Here is an 18,249-nt window from a genome sequence, read left to right as displayed (position 1 = left end):
TTTCTTCAAGGATAAACTAAAAGAGATTTTTCTCACCTCTAGAATTTTGTTGACGAGCTCACCTCATCAGCATGCCCATTGGGATAATTTTTTGTTTATTAACAAAATCAACTGATTAGGGACTTTACTTATATCTGCAAAGACCTCATCTGTGTGATATATACTTGTTAGAAGATAGGTACTGGTTCTACCACACTTCTTGGATGAGGATTATAAAATAGCGTGGGTCATGGATGATTTTCTTAGAATTCTAACATACTCAAAAAACAAAAACAAAACAAAAAAACAAACACTGTGCAAGACAACTGGGCATTCAAATTAGTTTACAAAAGATAAATGTATGAAATCATAATGTCATACACAGTCTATTTCAAGCCTAACTCTCAAAAAAAGTAACATCCTTGCAAAAATGGTCAACAGTCTTGATGGTACACATTTACTCAGATAACAAAATCTTAACTGACTGTTTAAAATAAAGGACAGAGATCTGTTCTTTCTTCTACCTTTAAAAGAAATTAATGACACCTCTCCCAAAAACTCACCTTGTAAAAAATCTTGCTTCTGACATAATTTAGGAATTCTCACATTTTTTAGAATGATTCACAGCTTTTCATAATGATTGTCTCCACACACTTTCAGAGTATAGCATTTTGAAAGCATGAAAGGACACAGGATTCTCAATTAATTAACAAATAAAAGTGCTGTTTTCAGGAGAAATGAAAAAATGACGAATCCAGAACTATTATCTTAGTAGACAAGTAGTGAATTAGTTAACTTGATTTTACATACATGAATGCAAGAAAAATTATACAGGATTAAGAAATGAGAAATCCACTGAGTACAATGTTAATAATATAGATAAATTCAAGAAATGAAGACACACAATTTTTCTGATTTTGTTTGGTTTTGAGATTCTTTCTAATATTCTGTACTTTATAGTGATATGAGGCAAAATGAATGCTTATTAATAGCATAAAATTAAAAAAAGGAAATGTTCCAGTGTTTCAGATAAATAATTATTACAAATATAATGATGCTTAGTAGAATTAATTTTTGATACAATTTTTTGCCAAAAACCTACTGTCACAAATTAATTGGCAATACTATCATAAAATCTTTAAAATGAACATTCATCACTAATATTTACACAAAAAGTTTTTGAAATAAAATGCCGTAAATTATTTGAATAGGAAAAACAAAATTTGCTTTTAAACATATTTTTAAAAATAGAGAAGTAATGATATGCTACAAAATTTATAAACTGGCAAATTAAAAATATTACCATATTAGCAAGAATGGTGATAGTAGTTGGAGGAATTTTACATAGTAATTCAGGAAATATAACTGTAGATAACTTCAAAATGGTCAAAAAACAGGAATTAAATGTTTTTTAAAAGTTAAGATGTATGAAAAATGGCATTTGTAATTACTTTTTCCCATTTACTATTTTAGTTTCAAAATGCTCTAGAAAGAATCAGAGGTCTGAAACAGAGGATAAATAATAAGCCCAGCAGAACATAATTAGTTCCACGAGGACAAGAGCATCTGTTGTGCTCACTGATGTATCCCATGGGCTGGAACTATGGTTCTTACATTTTGTTTTAATCTCAAGCCTATTGATTATAACTCTCAAATTATATTGAGGAGCTCACAATGCTTCTGTTTTTGCAGATTACACACACGCACACACAGAGGTATTTACGGTAATTAAAATAGACATTTTTAAAAGACCTATTTAGGGAATTCCCTCGTGGTCTGGTGGTTAAGGCTCCATGCTCCCACTGTGATGGGGAGGGGTGGGGCTGAGGGGCGTGTGGTTCCTGCTTGGGTTTGACCCCTGGTGGGGGAAGTAAGATCCCACCTGCCATGGGGCATGGCCAAATAAATAGATAAATAAGAAATCTATTTATTATTTCATTCAAAAAACAATAAATCTACCTCTTGCTAAATACAAATAAATTTTTATGAAAGATACTTTATCTTGCAAAGTCAAGAGGGATAGCATTTTTTACATTTTGCAAATATCTTAATGTGAGGCTAAATAAACAATAGCTGTTTTCACACATCTGCTTCAGTTCAATCTGCTCTTTCTCATTACTTTGTTTGGAGTACGTACAGAGAATCTGTACTTATATGGATATATGAGAAAAGGTAAGAGTCTCTAACAGACTTTACAGATAATTATCAGTATTCTTTGAATCACAGCTAAACTCAGTTAAGTAGTAATAGTAGTTCTTAAAAGTTAGTTGCAATGTATAACTCTGTGCATTGATCTTTCAGAAATTATTGATAGACAGAATTATGAAAATACCCACTTGGCTGAAATAGTTTATCATTATACAATATGAAAAAAAAAATTGCCTTTGCTAATTCCAACCTCAATTTTATCAGAAAAATCTTTAAATATTAGGAAGCTATCAAGGTCACTAAACAGATCAAGATTTTCCCAATTTTCAGTTTTGTCCTAAAATGCAAATTTGATTATTGGCAACATGTACTTTCCCAGCCCTGCCTGCCCCCTCCCCCCCTACCCCCTGCCGTTGAAGTCATAGGATCATAGTGTTCATTTTGAGAAAATGTCTTCCAAAGAGGCAACTTTCAACAACCATAAGTTTTTGACACTGTTCTTTAAATGAGGAATGCTTTTCATGGATCAAGTCATTAGCACTTCTCCAAACAAAATAATGGCATCCCACTCCAGTACTCTTGCCTGGAAAATCCCATGGACGGAGGAGCCTGGTAGGCTACAGTCCATGGGGTCGCTAAGAGTCAGACACAACTGAGCAACTTCCCTTTCACTTTTCACTTTCACGCATTGGAGAAGGAAATGGCAACCCACTCCAGTGTTCTTGCCTGGAGAATCCCAGGGATGGGGGAGCCTGGTGGGTTTCCATCTATGGGGTCACACAGAGTCAGACACGACTGAAGTGACTTAGCAGTAGCAGTAAACAAAATAATCACACAAAAACCCTTCCTTAAGATAGCCAACCTGCTTTGGTGTGCTGCAAAAGTTCATTATGTTTATATCGTATTTTATCAACCCAAATATAAAGATACGTATTCATGGGTCAAGATTTAGTAATTATATTTATGATTCAGCAAACATTATTTTGGTAAAAAAACAGCTTTCTCCATTTTCTCTTACTTTCTATTTTCTTTTTTGTTTTGTTTTCTATACGTTCATATAAGAAATGCATTGGCATCTAGTACAGTTTGGACCAAAACCATGACTCATGCCAAACTTCCAGCAGTTTTACTCACCATTAATTTTGCATCAACAATACAAATTCAACACAGTTGTTCCAGGATAACCCATATGATGCGATAAACTCAAAAGTTTCATTTGCCTTTATTTCAAAGAATTCTTTTTAGATGTATATTTTTTTCATTTATTAACTGGTGTTAATATTCAATGAGTGGACACAAAGCAGCAAGTCCTTCCTTGTTTGCAGATTTCTCCCTTCGTAAGACAAAGGTATAAATCTGCAGATTGGCTCTAACCTCACTCTTTGCATTTGCAGTAGAGTTAAATTCTATGAGTTACAATGTCATTAGAAACTAGAGGAGTCATGACTTTGTTTATTGACTTTTCATCCAGCAGGCATTCGGCAGTGTCATCTGTGCAAGGCAACATTTAATTCTATGTGCTTCTCCAGACAACACAAGGTAATTTGTCATGTAAGAAGCTGCAGTGGCTTTTTTATTTTGTTTGAAAAACTGTTTTCAAACAAATTTATTGTTAATTTATTTTTATGTAAGCACTGAATAGATTTATTACAAAATAATCCAGAAATTAAAGTGTCAATATATTATTCAAACATGTTGTTTTCCATAATACACAACACACTAAGTTATTAACTAATTAAAGCTGAGAAGTAACTTTCCTCACAGTTTATTTCCTTATCTAAAATTGCATCATGTCTTCAGAATTGATTACAAAGAATGGATTGTCTTTATATTAAAGAATATTCCAACAAGTCAGTTCCTTCTTTTCTCAGCATCTTTAGTAATAGTGTTGCTGTGCATTGAAGAAGTCAAGTCTTCTAATCTGTATGTTTAGCCACCAATCAATTGTGAAGTACATAAAACAATTACAAATAAAATTTTAAAGTAATAAGACATTAAACTCCAAAGATAATATGTGTAAATAAAATTGAAAAATTTGTCTGTTTTTTAATAAATAATTTTGAAAAATTAAACCAATAAAATTTACTTCATGTTTTTGTATGTAGGCAGAAAGACAACTTACAAATGTCACAGTAATTTACTGGAATATAATAAGATGATTGGAGAAGGCAATGGCACCCCACTCCAGTACTCTTGCCTGGAAAATCCCATGGACAGAGGAGCCTGGTAGGCTGCAGTCCATGGGGTTGCAAGGGGTCGGACACGACTGAGCGACTTCACTTTCACTTTTCATTTTCATGCATTGGAGAAGGAAATGGCAACCCACTCCAGTGTTCTTGCCTGGAGAATCCCAGGGACAGGGGAGCCTGGTGGGCTGCCGTCTATGGGGTCGCACAGAGTCAGACACAACTGACATGACTTAGCAGCAATGAGATGATAAAGATGATCAAAGTTATTTTGACACTGCAAATTTCCTAAATAGTTTGGGAACCTGCAAACATCGCTGGATAACATGTGGAGAACCACTGGCCTAAAGATTTGCTAGATCTTTATATACTGTCACTAAATAATCATCTACTGAATTAATGATAAAACAAATATTTGCTACCAATTATATATTTATTATAAATTATATGTAAATTTAATACACACAGTTAAACGCAGAGTTCCAAAAAATAGGTAGAAGAGACGAAGGAGGACTTCTTCAATGAACAATTGCTTAATAATAGAAGAAAACAACAAAAGGGGAAACACTAGAAATCTCTTTAGGAAAACTGGAAACATCAAGGGAGCATTGAGCCCACACAAAAAAGGATAAAAATGGTAGAGACCTAGTAGATCTCTAGGATCTGAAAAGATCAAGAAGAGGTGGAAAGAATACATGGAAGAACTATATAAAAAAGATCTCAATGAACCAGATAACTACAATGGTGTGGTTAATCAGACATTCTGGAGTGCAAAGTCAAGTGAACCTTAAGAAGCACTGCTGTAAATAAACCTAGTGGATGTGATGAAATTCCAGCTGCTGCTGCTGCTAAGTCACTTCAGTTGTGTCCAAATCTGTGAGACCCCATAGACGGCAGCCCACCAGGCTCCCCCATCCCTGGGATTCTCCAGGCAAGAACACTGGAGTGGGTTGCCATTTCCTTCTCCAATGCATGAAAGTGAAAAGTGAAAGTGAAGTTGCTCAGTCATGTCCAATTCTTAGTGACCCCATGGACTGTAGCCTACCAGGCTCCTCCATCCATGGGATTTTCCAGGCAAGAGTACTAGAGTGGGTTGCCACTGCCTTCTCCGGAAATTCCAGAAGAACTATTCAAATCCCTAAAGGATGATGCCATCAAGGTTCTGCATTTATTATGTCAGCAAATCTGGGAGACTCAGCAGTGGCCACTGGACTGGAAAAGATCAATCCTCATCCCAATCCCCAAGAAGGGTAGTACCTAAGAATGTGCTAACCATCAGACAATTTCACTCATCACCCATGCTAGTAAGTTCAGGCTTAAAATCTTGCATGCTAGGCTTCAGCATTATGTCAACAAAGAACTTCTAAATGTCCAAGCTGGGATTAGAAAAGGAAGAGAAATGAGAGAGCAAATTGCCAACATTCACTAGATTATAGAGAAAGCAGGGAATTTCAGAAAAACATCTCTCTCTGTTTCACTGACTATGCTAAAGCCTTTGACTGGGTGGATCATGACATACTGTGGAAAGCTCTTAGAGAGATGGGAATACCAGACCATCTTACCTGTCTCCTGAGAAACCTGTAGGTGGGTCAAGAAGTAAGAGTTAGAACCTTATATGGAACAACTGATTGGTTCAAAATGGAGAAAGGAGTACGACAGGGCTGTCTGCTGTCACCCTGTTTGTTTAACCTACATGCTGAGCACATCGTGAGAAATGCTGGGCTGGATGAGTTACAAGTTGGAATCAAGATAGGTGGAAGAAACATCACAACCTCAGATATGTGGATGATACCACACTAATGGCAGAAAGCAAAGAGGAACTAAACAGCCTCTTGATGAGGGTGAAGAAGGAGAGTGAAAGCTGGTTTAAAACTGAATATTAAAAATCTAAGATCTGGCCCCATTACCACATGGAAAATAGAAGGGGCAAAAGCAGAAATAATGACCGATTTCCTCTTCTTGGGCTCCAAAATCAGTGTGGACAGTGACTGCAGCCACAAAATCAGAAAACAATTGTTTCTTGTCCAGGATAGCAATGAAAAGCCTAGAAAGTGTATTGAAAAACAGAGACATTACTCTGTTGACAAAGGTTCATAGAGTCAAGGCTATGGTCTTCACAGGGGTCATATATGGTTGTGAGAGCTGGGCTGTAAAGAAGGCAGAACACCAAAGAGTTGATGCCTTCAAACTATGATGTAGGAGAAGACTCCTCAAAGTCACCTGGATAGCAAGGAGATCAAACCAGTCAAGGGAAATCAACATGGAATATTCATTCTGTGGAAGGACTGATGCTGAAGCTGAAGCTCCAGTATTTTGATCTTCTGATATGAACTAGACAACTTATTGGAAAAGTCCCTGATTCTGGGAAAGACTGAGAAAAGAAGGATAAGAGGGTGTCAGAGGATGAGATGATTGGACAGCATCACGAAAACAATGAATATGAACTTGGGCAAACTCCAGGAGATGGTGAGGGACAGGGAGGCCTGGCGAGCTGCAGTCCGTGGGGTCACAGAGTGGGACATGACTGGGTGACTGAACAACAACAATATAAAATTTATATATTTATATACATATAAATCATGTTTTTTATTGAGAATATATATTTAAAATGTTTTATAAACCTTAATATGAATTTTTATATTCATTTAAAATTTAATGCACTGATTCTAAATATTATATACTTCTGTATATTTATTCTATATGGAAAACATATAATAGATATTCTTTTGTAGACAATAAAGCAGTCATCAGGATACAGATTCATTACTTTAAAGTCAAAAGATAAAAGTAAAATAGATGCTGATGTTAAGTATTTAAATGCATTACTTTCTCCCTCTCTATTATTTTATAGTAATGAGTAATTTACATCTTTAGATTTCAGAACCATTTGCACAAATCTCATAAATGTGATCATAAGATCTCCTATAGGTAAGCTATTTATTTGGTGATTTAGTGTTGTTAACTCCTCAAAAGATGCTTCAGATTCTGATTAATCCTTCTAGGAAAAGATGTTTACATGATCAAGGTTTGACTTTCTCAACCGAAGTGAGAGGTGTCTTCCAGCAATGAAATTAATGAGGCCAAAGCCTTTTCTACCTAATTCCTACTGTTCTCTGACTGACCGAGCAGATTTACCAGATATTTAGGCATCCACAATCAGTAATATTTTTAAATAAATAAAGTTTTAAATTCATTAACCTGAAGAGTAGTTGTTTTTTTCATAGGATAAGCTAAAGCAAGGTAAAGTTTTCCTTTATGCCCAAATCTTCTGAAATACTGTGCTTGAGTTTTAGAAAACACTTGATAAAAGAAGGTGATGGATCAACTATGGGCATTTTTTCATTCAGTGAATGTACTTAAACCAACATGGTCTATAGCCAGCAGATCTCAACCACTGTGGCACCAGGGACCAGTTTTGTGCAAGGCAACTTTTCCATGGAGCAGGGTCAACTTTTCCATGGAGCAGGCTTGGGGGGCATGTTTTGGGGATGATTCAAGTGCATTACATTTATTGTATACTTTATTTCTATTAATATTACATCATCTCCACCTCAAAGCATCAAGCATTAGATCCTGGAGGTTGGGGACCCATGATCTATACCATTGTCACTGTGGAACACAAAAGAATGCATATTTTGAAAAATACAATTTTTTTAAAAGTAGGAGAAAAAAATCACATTGTATTAAAACTGAAAATCTATAATGCAATCAATTATATAGACAGAAAACTTTCATTTACTTAATTATCTTTTGTTGATAGAAAACTAATGATAGACTCTAAAGTAGGAGAAAGTGACTCAGGTATTGAGTTAGTTAAATTTAATATTTGAGTTAAAATAACGGAAGTAGCATCAGCCAGATAGGAAATTAGATGTCTATGATCCAGAGAATCTTGGGTTATCTTTCTGAGTATCAGTAACTATCTCTCTGACCTTGGGCATGTTATTCGCCACAGGTAATCTTCTGATCAATAACATTTTTGGCAGAGAGATAAGAAATATTTGTTCCTCCTCTACACAGATAATTGGATTTTACTTAATGAGATTGCACAGCTCCTGAAATATCAGGTAAATAGGCAGCAGACAGGGATTTAACTTCTGAGAGTACTATTTTAATTGTTTATTAAATGAGAACAAAATTATTTACTGCTTTTGAAGATTTCTCATGATACTTAAAATTGGTTTATAACAGCTCAATTACACTTAAAAATTCTAATATCACATGGATTATCCAAAATATATACATATAATTCTAATATCACATGAATTACTCAGAAGATACATAGAGAACTATGTCATGTTCACACAAATGACCAAACTCCTGACTGAATGCAAAATACTTCAGATCCTAAATATCAGTTTATCTATTTGTTTGAATGAAATAATCATGTGAAATAAAATAATTGATGATTTCACATTTATATAAAAAGTTGAATATAAAAAAAGTGAAATGATTACCCAGCAGCCACATGTGTCAGTTGCTCAGGCATGTCTAACTCTTTGCAACCCCACGGACTGTAACCTGCCAGCCTCCTCCACCCATGGGATTTTCCAGGTAAGAACACTGGAATGGGTTTCCATTTCCTTCTCCAGGGGATCTTCCTGACCCAGGGATCGAACTCAGGTCCCCTGCATTGAAGGCAGACTCTTAACCATCTGAGCCACCAGGGAAGCCTGAGTAGACAACTACTTAGAAACAAAGCACTTCTATTTGAAATGACATACTAAGACATATATAGATTTTTTTTTAAAAAAAGCAAAAACCTAGAAACAAAGGAAAGAAGTAGTGTTCAGGAGGCAATAAATTTTGCTAAACAGAAGGCAAGCTGCAATAACCACAAAGAACATCCCCCACAGCATATTTGACCTTTAATATTGTTTATAATATTCAAGTTACATTATAAAGATATTTATCTATACAAAAATCTCTGCAGCTTATGACCTACACAGAATAATACTTGAATGCTTTCCAAAGTAGGATGTCAAATAGGAAGGTCAAGAGCAAATTACCCAGTGTAATTGGCAGTCTCTATTAACAATGAAACAATAGTTTCCTTTGCCTAGAATATTCTTCCAAGTCCAAAAAGTGTACAGAACTCTTTCCCTTTCCTTTTTTATATTCAATGAAAAAGTAGAGCAATTTCTGCCTAATGCATGACATTAAGAAACTATCTAAGCAATAAGGTTGTTCAGTCACTAAATCATGTCCAACTCGTTTGAGACTCCATGGACTGCAGCTCGCCAGGCTTCCCTGTTCTTCAGTGTCTCCTGGAGTCTGTTCAAATTCATGTTCATTGAGTCTCTGATGCTATCTAACCATCACATCCTGTTTTAGTCATGTCCTACACTCTTTGTGACCTTATGGACTGTAGCCCACCAAGCTCCTCTGTCCATGGGATTCTCCAGGCAAGAATACTGGAGTAGGTTGCCATGCCCTCCTCCAGGGGTTCTTCACCATCTAGGGATTGAACTCACCTCTCTTATGTCTCCTACACTGTTAAGTGGGTTCTTTACCACTAGCACCACCTGGGAAGCCCAAACAATAAGGTAAACATTACATTTGAATTTGCATTTTGAGCACACACACACAAAATATAACTGCAAAAGCTATACCCCCAATCTGTAGAGATTATTTCAAGATATAATTACCAAAATGTGGGGGAAATGATCACTATTATTTGCAATAGATGCAAAAAGTTTCAAGAAAAACATTGTCAAATCTTCTCCATATACTAGCTAACACTTAATGATTGCTGATCATCTTAATTTTAGTCACTCTAGTTGGTGTTAGTAGTACTATCTTCGGAGAAGGCTATGGCACCCCACTCCAGTACTCTTGCCTGGAAAATCCCATGGATGGAGGAGCCTGGTAGGCTGCAGTCCATGGGGTTGCTAAGAGTCAGACATGACTGAGCAACTTTACTTTCACTTTTCACTTTCATGCATTGGAGAAGGAAATGGCAACCCACTCCAGTGTTCTTGCCTGGAGAATCCCAGGGACGGGGGAGCCTGGTGGGCTGCCATGTATGGTGTCTCACAGAGTCAGACACGACTGAAGTGACTTAGCAGTAGCAGTAGCAGTACTATCTTATTGTGAATTAAATTTGTATTTCTATACTGAATAAAATTATGCACATCCTTTTATATGTCTATTAGATTTCTATATAGCTCATTTATTGAAATATGTGTTCAAACATTACACTGATTTATTATTGTGATACTGGCCTATTACTATGGACACAAGTCCTTTGTCAAACATGTTTCAGGTATGTGTGTTTTGCCTTATTCTATTTTTATTGGTGACTCTAGAAATCTTAATTTTAACGAATTCTAAATTGTTATTTTAGATTCATGCTTTTGTGTCCCATCTAAGAATCTTTGCCTGACAAAATGTCATAAAGATACAGCAAAGTGATTGTTATACATCAGTTTAGTTCAGTTGCTCAGTCATGTCCAACTCTGCAACTCCATGGACTGCGGCACACCAGGCTTCCCTGGATGATAAAGGAGCAGGGCCAGCTTCAGTTCCACAGGCCCCATGCCTTGAAAGGCCTTGAGCTTTGTTTAATGCTTTGATATTTCTGCCTTGTAAGTCTTTATTTTGGGACAAGGGGCCCCTTATTTCATTTCACTGACCTGTGTAAGTCATGTGGCTGGTCCTACAGGTGAATATGTTTGATGGTAGTGGAGGGGCAATTTCTTGTTTAGCCAGTTCAGTTCAGTCGCTCAGTCGTGTCTGACTCTTTGTGACCCCATGGATTACAGGACACCAGACCTCCCTATCCATCACCAACTCCCAGAGTTTACTCAAACTCATGTCCATTGAGTCGGTGATGCCATCCAACCATCTCATCCTCTGTTGCCCCCTTCTCTTCCTGCCTTCAATCTTTCCCAGCATCAGGGTCTTTTCAAATGAGTCAGTTCTTCACATCAGGTGGCCAAACATTGGAGTTTCAGCTTCAGCATCAGTCCTTCCAATGAACATTCACGACTGATTTCCTTTAGGACTGACTGGTTGTATCTCCTTGCAGTCCAAGAGACTCTCAAGAATCTTCTCCAACACCATAGTTCAAAAGCATCAATTCTTCAGTGCTCTGTTCTTTCTCAGATTCTTTTGTATTAAAGGTTATTATAAGATATTGAATACTGTGTTATATAGAAATGGCTGTTGTTTATCTATTTTATACATAGTAATTTGTATCTTTTAATCTCAAACTCCTAACTTATACCTCCCCCCACCCTTATCCCCTTTGGTAATCATAAGTTTGTCTTCTATGTCTGTGAGTCTGCTTCTGTGTGATAAATAAATTCATGTCATATTTTAGATTATACATACAAATGATATATATTTGTCTTTCTCTGACTACTTATATAGGTATGATAATTTCTAGATCCATCCATGTTGCTGCAAATGGCATTATTTCATTCTTTTTTATGGCTTAGTAGTATTCCACTTGGAGAAGGCAATGGCACCCCACTCTAGTACTCTTGCCTGGAAAATCCCATGGACGGAGGAGCCTGGTAGGCTGCAGACCACGGGGTCACGAAGAGTTGGACACAACTGAGTGACTTCAATTTCACTTTTCCCTTTCATGCATTGGAGAAGGAAATGGCAACCCACTCCAGTGTTCTTGCCTGGAGAATCCCAGGGACGGGGGAGCCTGGTGGGCTGCCATCTATGGGGTTGCACAGAGTTGGACACGACTGAAACGACTTAGCAGCAGCAGTATTCCACTGTGCATATATGTGTGTGTATTTTATACATTTATATGCCACATCTTCTTATTCATTTGTTGATGGCCAATTAGGCTGCTTCGTTTTGGCTATTGTAAATAGTGCTGCTATGAATACTGGGGTACATTCATCTTTTTGAATTAGTGTCTTCTCTGGATATATGCCCAGGAGTGGGATTGCTGGATCATATGCTAACTATACTTTTATTTAAGGAACCTCCATACTGTCCTCCCATAGAGATGAAATATTTTTACATATAAAACTATTTTTCAATTTACTGAGAATTTATATATGGTCTATCCTGATGAATGTTTTATGAGCACTTGAAAAGAATGAGTAATCTTGTGTTATTGACAATGTCCTATAATTGATAATTAGATGATGTTTTTGATAGTGTTGTTCAAATATCTATCTTTTTTAAGAAAGAGTATCTAAAATTGCAACTGTAATTTTAGATTTAGCCACATCTCTTTTCAGTTATATCACATTTACTTCATGTAAAACCATTTATCTTTAGCAGATCTCCTATATGTTAAATATCAAAGTCCATGGTTTTTATCAACTCCTTTATTTCTGGCTCTCCTATTAAATATTGTTTTAATCTTTAAACCATTTTGCCTATTTAAAAAGTGTGTCCTTCATCTTCAAACTCCTTTGTCACTTTCTCACTGTATTTGTCATTCTTCAGTTCTTTTAATTCATAATTCAGGTTTTTGCTGCATTCAATGTGATGTTTAACATATGGAGCTTTTAACTTCCACAATTATATATTTTATCCCTTCTAATAAATAATATGCTATTTTCAGAGCTGCTCATTACTGTTGTTTTCTTTTAGAGATTTAACCTGTATTTGAACACTTCATCCATTTAAAAATATTTACTTTTATCCAGTATCCAAATACATAAGGGTGTATTCCCAATGTTTTTGTTATTTACTAAGTTTCACTCATAAAATATATTTTTCTGGTGCATTTTGCTATATTTTGTTTTTTCATTTTGACATTGCCTCGAGGAGAGTTTTTTGTGTTGGTGAACCTTGTGCCTACCCACTCTCAAGTATTAACTCAAGGATTTGTTTTACAATGATTTGCTTAAGGCAATTCCAAGCAGAAAACCTAAGACCAATTTTATGATAATTTATTGACAAGGTAGTTTCTATTTTACACACTATGACAGGAATGTGATTTTTTTAATTTTGCGTTTTTTCCATCCAGAATTATAGGAGCTTCATCCTGTCTCATTGGCCAACGACTGCATTTATCTGTCTACCTTACCCTGGAATTGCGTTTTTAAAGTGTGCTGCATTTATAAGGATTTGTTACGTTCGCCTCCCACCTTGTTTTGGCCTGAGGTGTCTTGTCTGCTCTGGGATGAAACCCAAGCCGCTGGCAGTTATGCCAATAGTGTCAGGTGCTGCCGTGAGGGGACACTCGATGGATGTTGTCTCTCAACTCTCTTTTTGCTCAAGGAAACTGGTTATATACCCTTTTCTTCTGTGTTCCTTAAGCTTTTAAAACAATTTTGTTCCAATTTATATAACGTTTCTCTATGTTTGTAGTGGGAATATTTCATATTAATAAAAAACAAATTTTTAGGAAGCTTTGCATTTAAAATTTCCTTCATGGACACAGATATAACACTGGAGTAGGTTCTAACACACTGAATACAGTTTTAGAAAGTAGAGGCAAAGAAAGGACATTTCAAGTTTCAGTTCAGTTCAGTTCAGTCGCTCAGTTGTATCTGACTCTTTGCAACCCCATGATTCGCAGTATGCCAGGCCTCCCAGTCCATCACCAACTCCAATTTTAAATATGCCTACAGTGAAGTATAGTGTGTTTTCAGTACACAGACACATTTGGTGGAGAATTGGTTACTTAGAAATATTTTGATGGTGAAATATGAAATTAGACATTTAGATAAGCCAAATTTGATTAAAAATATCTTTCAAACAATAAGAAAAAAATAACATTTTGTTCAGGTTTTTTTGTCGCATTATTGTTGATGGAAGTGTTTTTCCAATAGGGAAATATGATTATTCAATTTGCAACAAAATCAAATCTAAAATCAAGTCAATAAATCACTTTTTAGCAGTGTGCATCATGAGTAGATAGCTGGGTGTGGGGGGAGGTGGGATCTAGTGAGGCTGTTTACTACATACTTTCAAGATTCTCAATACATTTGAAGGAAATAATGGCACCTTCTCTATAACATCACAATAATCTAATTTGGTTTTACTTATTTGTTTTTTATTTCAAGATGTGAAATGGTACTTAAAATGTTTACAACATATATCTTTATTTCAGTCTTGAACCCTCCCAAAAGTATTTCATTACATAGTATAATAACATAAATAATGCAGTTTTAAAAAGTAGATATATACTTAGTTGAGAATTTACTTATATAAATGCAAAAATCACAAATAAGTCTACTGCCCTATTTACAATAAACCACACTATCTTCCCAGGGAAACCTGGGCAGCATAATTCAAGTTGAAAATCAAGTGATAATTTTGCTTTTAGGCATGTATGTGTATTTCTACTCGTCACGCGAGTGTATGTTCCTCAGTTCTTTGTCTCATCACAACAAAGGTTTGGAATGACGGACATTAAAGCCCCCTCGGCGTCACAGCTCTCAGGTCTTGGATAGACCATGTTATAGCTCTCAGGTCTCGAATGGATCATGTTATAGCTCTTAGACAAATCAGTGTTACAGCTCAGTGTTACAGCTCTATTTTATTTAGAAGATAGCAAGAAAATCCATCTTTGAGGCATGAGGGCACGTCGATCCAAAGATACGAGGAGAAGAGCACCCTAGAGCACAGGGGAGACAGAGAGAGAGCGCTAGCTTTGGCGCCTCTTTTTATATGTTTATCTCTCCCTGGGCCTGTCCTATGTAAATTGGGCCAGCCAGGAGTGGTTTGTTTTACCTGAGGTTCTCACTCTGGTCCTCGAACCTTCCTTTGTTCTATTTTCGCGGGCTTTTCCCCTTCCTTGTCTTTTAACCACTGCCATTTTGGACTCCTTTTCCCTATTCTACCTACCTAACATACTCATATACATGGACCTTCTAACATTTAGAAAACTGGGACAAATTTTCACCAGTTAATTTGAGGCTTAAACTTTATCATCATGCTAAAATTGTCACAAACCATTATTCTGAGGTCAGCTCTATCTGTAGAGCTAGAGATCATAATGGTTTGTATTTACAAAACTGTCTGAGACACAAAGTTCACAAAGAAAATAACAATCACAGAAAAAAATGCCTTTAAGTCCTATGTATGTAAGGTCAGTTTTCATTCCAATCCCAAAGAAAGGCAATGCCAAAGAATGCTCAAACTACCGCACAATTGCACTCATCTCACATGCTAGTAAAGTAATGCTCAAAATTCTCCAAGCCAGGCTTCAGCAATATGTGAACCGTGAACTTCCTGATGTTCAAGCTGGTTTGAAAAGGCAGAGGAACCAGAGATCAAATTGCCAACATCCGCTGGATCATGGAAAAAGCAAGAGAGTTCAAAGAAAACATCTATTTCTGCTTTAGTGACTATGCCAAAGCCTTTGACTGTGTGGATCACAATCAACTGTGGAAAATTCTGAAAGAGATGGGAATATCGGACCACCTGACCTGCCTCTTGAGAAATTTGTATGCGGGTCAGGAAGCAACAGTTAGAACTGGACATGGAACAATAGACTGGCTCCAAATAGGAAAAGGAGTACGTCAAAGCTGTATATTGTCATCCTGCTTATTTAACTTCTATGCAGAGTACATCATGAGAAACCCTGGACTGGAAGAAACACAAGCTGGAATCAAGATTGCTGGGAGAAATATCAATAACCGCAGATATGCAGATGACACCACCCTTATGGCAGAAAGTGAAGAGGAACTAAAAAGCCTCTTGAGGAAAGTGAAAGTGGAGAGTGAAAAAGTGGGCTTAAAGGTCAACATTTAGAAAACGAAGATCATGGCATCCAGTCCCATCCTTTCATGGGAAATAGATGGGGAAACAGTGGAAACAGTGTCAGACTTTATTTTTCTGGGCTCCAAAATCACTACAGATGGTGACTGCAGCCATGAAATTAAAAGACGCTTACTCCTTGGAAGGAAAGTTATGTCCAACCTAGATAGCATATTGAAAAGCAGAGACATTACTTTGCCAACAAAGGTCTGTGTATTCAAGGCTATTGTTTTTCCAGTGGTCATGTATAGATGTGAGAGTTGGACCGTGAAGAAGGCTGAGTGCTGAAGAATTGATGCTTTTGAACTGTGGTGTTGGAGAAGACTCTTGAGAGTCCCTTGGACTGCAAGGAGATCCAACCAGTCCAATCTGAAGGAGATCAGCCCTGGGATTTCTTTGGAAGGAATGATGCTAAAGCTGAAACTCCAGTACTTTGGCCACCTCATGTGAAGAGTTGACTCATTGGAAAAGACTCTGATGCTGGGAGGGATTGGGGGCAGGAGGAGAAGGGGACAACAGAGGATGAGATGGCTGGATGGCATCAATGACTCAATGGATGTGAGTCTGAGTGAACTCTGGGAGCTGGTGATGGACAGGGAGGCCTGGCGTGCTGCGATTCATGGGGTCGCAGAGTCAGACACGACTGAGCGACTGAATTGAACTGAACTGATGTATTTGATGGTAATTTTGTATATCTTTTAATCAAAAATTTCTGTGTCAATCTTCATACATTCATTAAGCAAAGTCTGTCTGTTGCTTGGAAGTTTACAAAGACCGAGAGCTGAGAATGACTATCAGTAATCATTCCTCACCCTGGCCTTTAGACTTACTGGAACTATAACAGCATAACTGCTTCTCATTTCCCAAATTTTAAGATTCTTTGAGTTTGACTTTAAAAAAAATAAAAAAGTGTTCCATGCTACGTGACTTTCAGTATCTTAGTTCTCCAATCATTGACAGATGAATGTATAAACATGTGGTACACATATACAATAGAATAATGTGTTTGTACATATATAATATATATATATTAGCCATAAAAAGGAACAAAAATGGATCATTTGTAGAAACATGAATGGGCCTATAAACTATCATACAGAGTGAAGTCAGAAAGAGAAAACAAGTATCATATATTAACACATATATGTGGAATCTACAAAATTGGTTCATATGAACCTAATTGCAGGGCAAGAATAGAGACGTAGAGAATGGCTCTGTAAACACAAGGGAGAAGAGGGGGTGGGATGAATTAGGAGAATAGGATTGACATATTCACTATTTTGTGTAAAATAGCTAGTGGGAACCTGCAGGGAATTTGGCTCTGTGCTCTGTGATGACCTAGGAGTGGGAAGAGGTGAGGTGATGAGACGGAGGTCCAAGAGGGTGGGGATAACTATACATTATAGCTGGTTCACTTTGTTGTACAGCAGAAAATAGCACAACATTGTAAAGCAACTGTACTTCAATTTAAAAAAAAAAAGACATTACCTAATCACAGGTAATAAAGATTTTTTTCCTACTATTTATTCTAAAAGTTTGATACTCTTTGATTTTACATTTAGATCTATAATACATGTCAGTTGATTTTTGTATATGGTGTAAGGTTAGAGTCAAATTTCATTATTTTACATATGATATCTAGTAATTCTTGAACCATTTGTTGAGGAAACTAGTTTTTCTCCTTTAAACTGTCTTTGAACTTCTGTCAAGAATCAGCTGATTTTGTCAGTTTCCTGGTTTTCACAACGTACTATGGTTATGCAAAACACTATCAATGGGAGCTCTTGAGGGAAGCTGGGTAAAAGGTATAAATTAAATCTCTCTACTGCTGTGTCCAACTTTTTGTGATTCTTAAAATATTTTAAAATAGAGTCTTTTTAAAAAATCAGTTGTTCACATTTGTTTGATCTATTATTATATTTTCTATTATGTCCCACTGGTCTTATATATCTTGATTATTATAACTTCATGATAATTCATGAAGTCAGGTAGTATTATTCCTATACCTTTACTCTTCTTTTGGCTATTCTAGTTCTGCTGCTTTCCATTTGAATTTTAGATTCAGCTTGTCTATATTCATAAAAATTCCTGCTGGAATTTTGACCAAAGTTGTAACATTGTTTTATTAATTCAATTAGATATTATTTTTTGACCCACAATATAGTCTGTTGGTAAGTGTGTCCCAGGTGCTTTTGTAAGGAACGTATATTTTAAACAAGTGATGACACAAACCAGCCTATCTGCAGAA

This window comes from Bubalus kerabau, chromosome 5 (assembly GCF_029407905.1).
Source record: "Bubalus kerabau isolate K-KA32 ecotype Philippines breed swamp buffalo chromosome 5, PCC_UOA_SB_1v2, whole genome shotgun sequence".
NCBI lineage: Eukaryota > Metazoa > Chordata > Mammalia > Artiodactyla > Bovidae > Bubalus > Bubalus kerabau.
The sequence above is the reverse complement of the archived record's forward strand: the minus strand, read 5'-3'. Positions refer to the sequence as shown.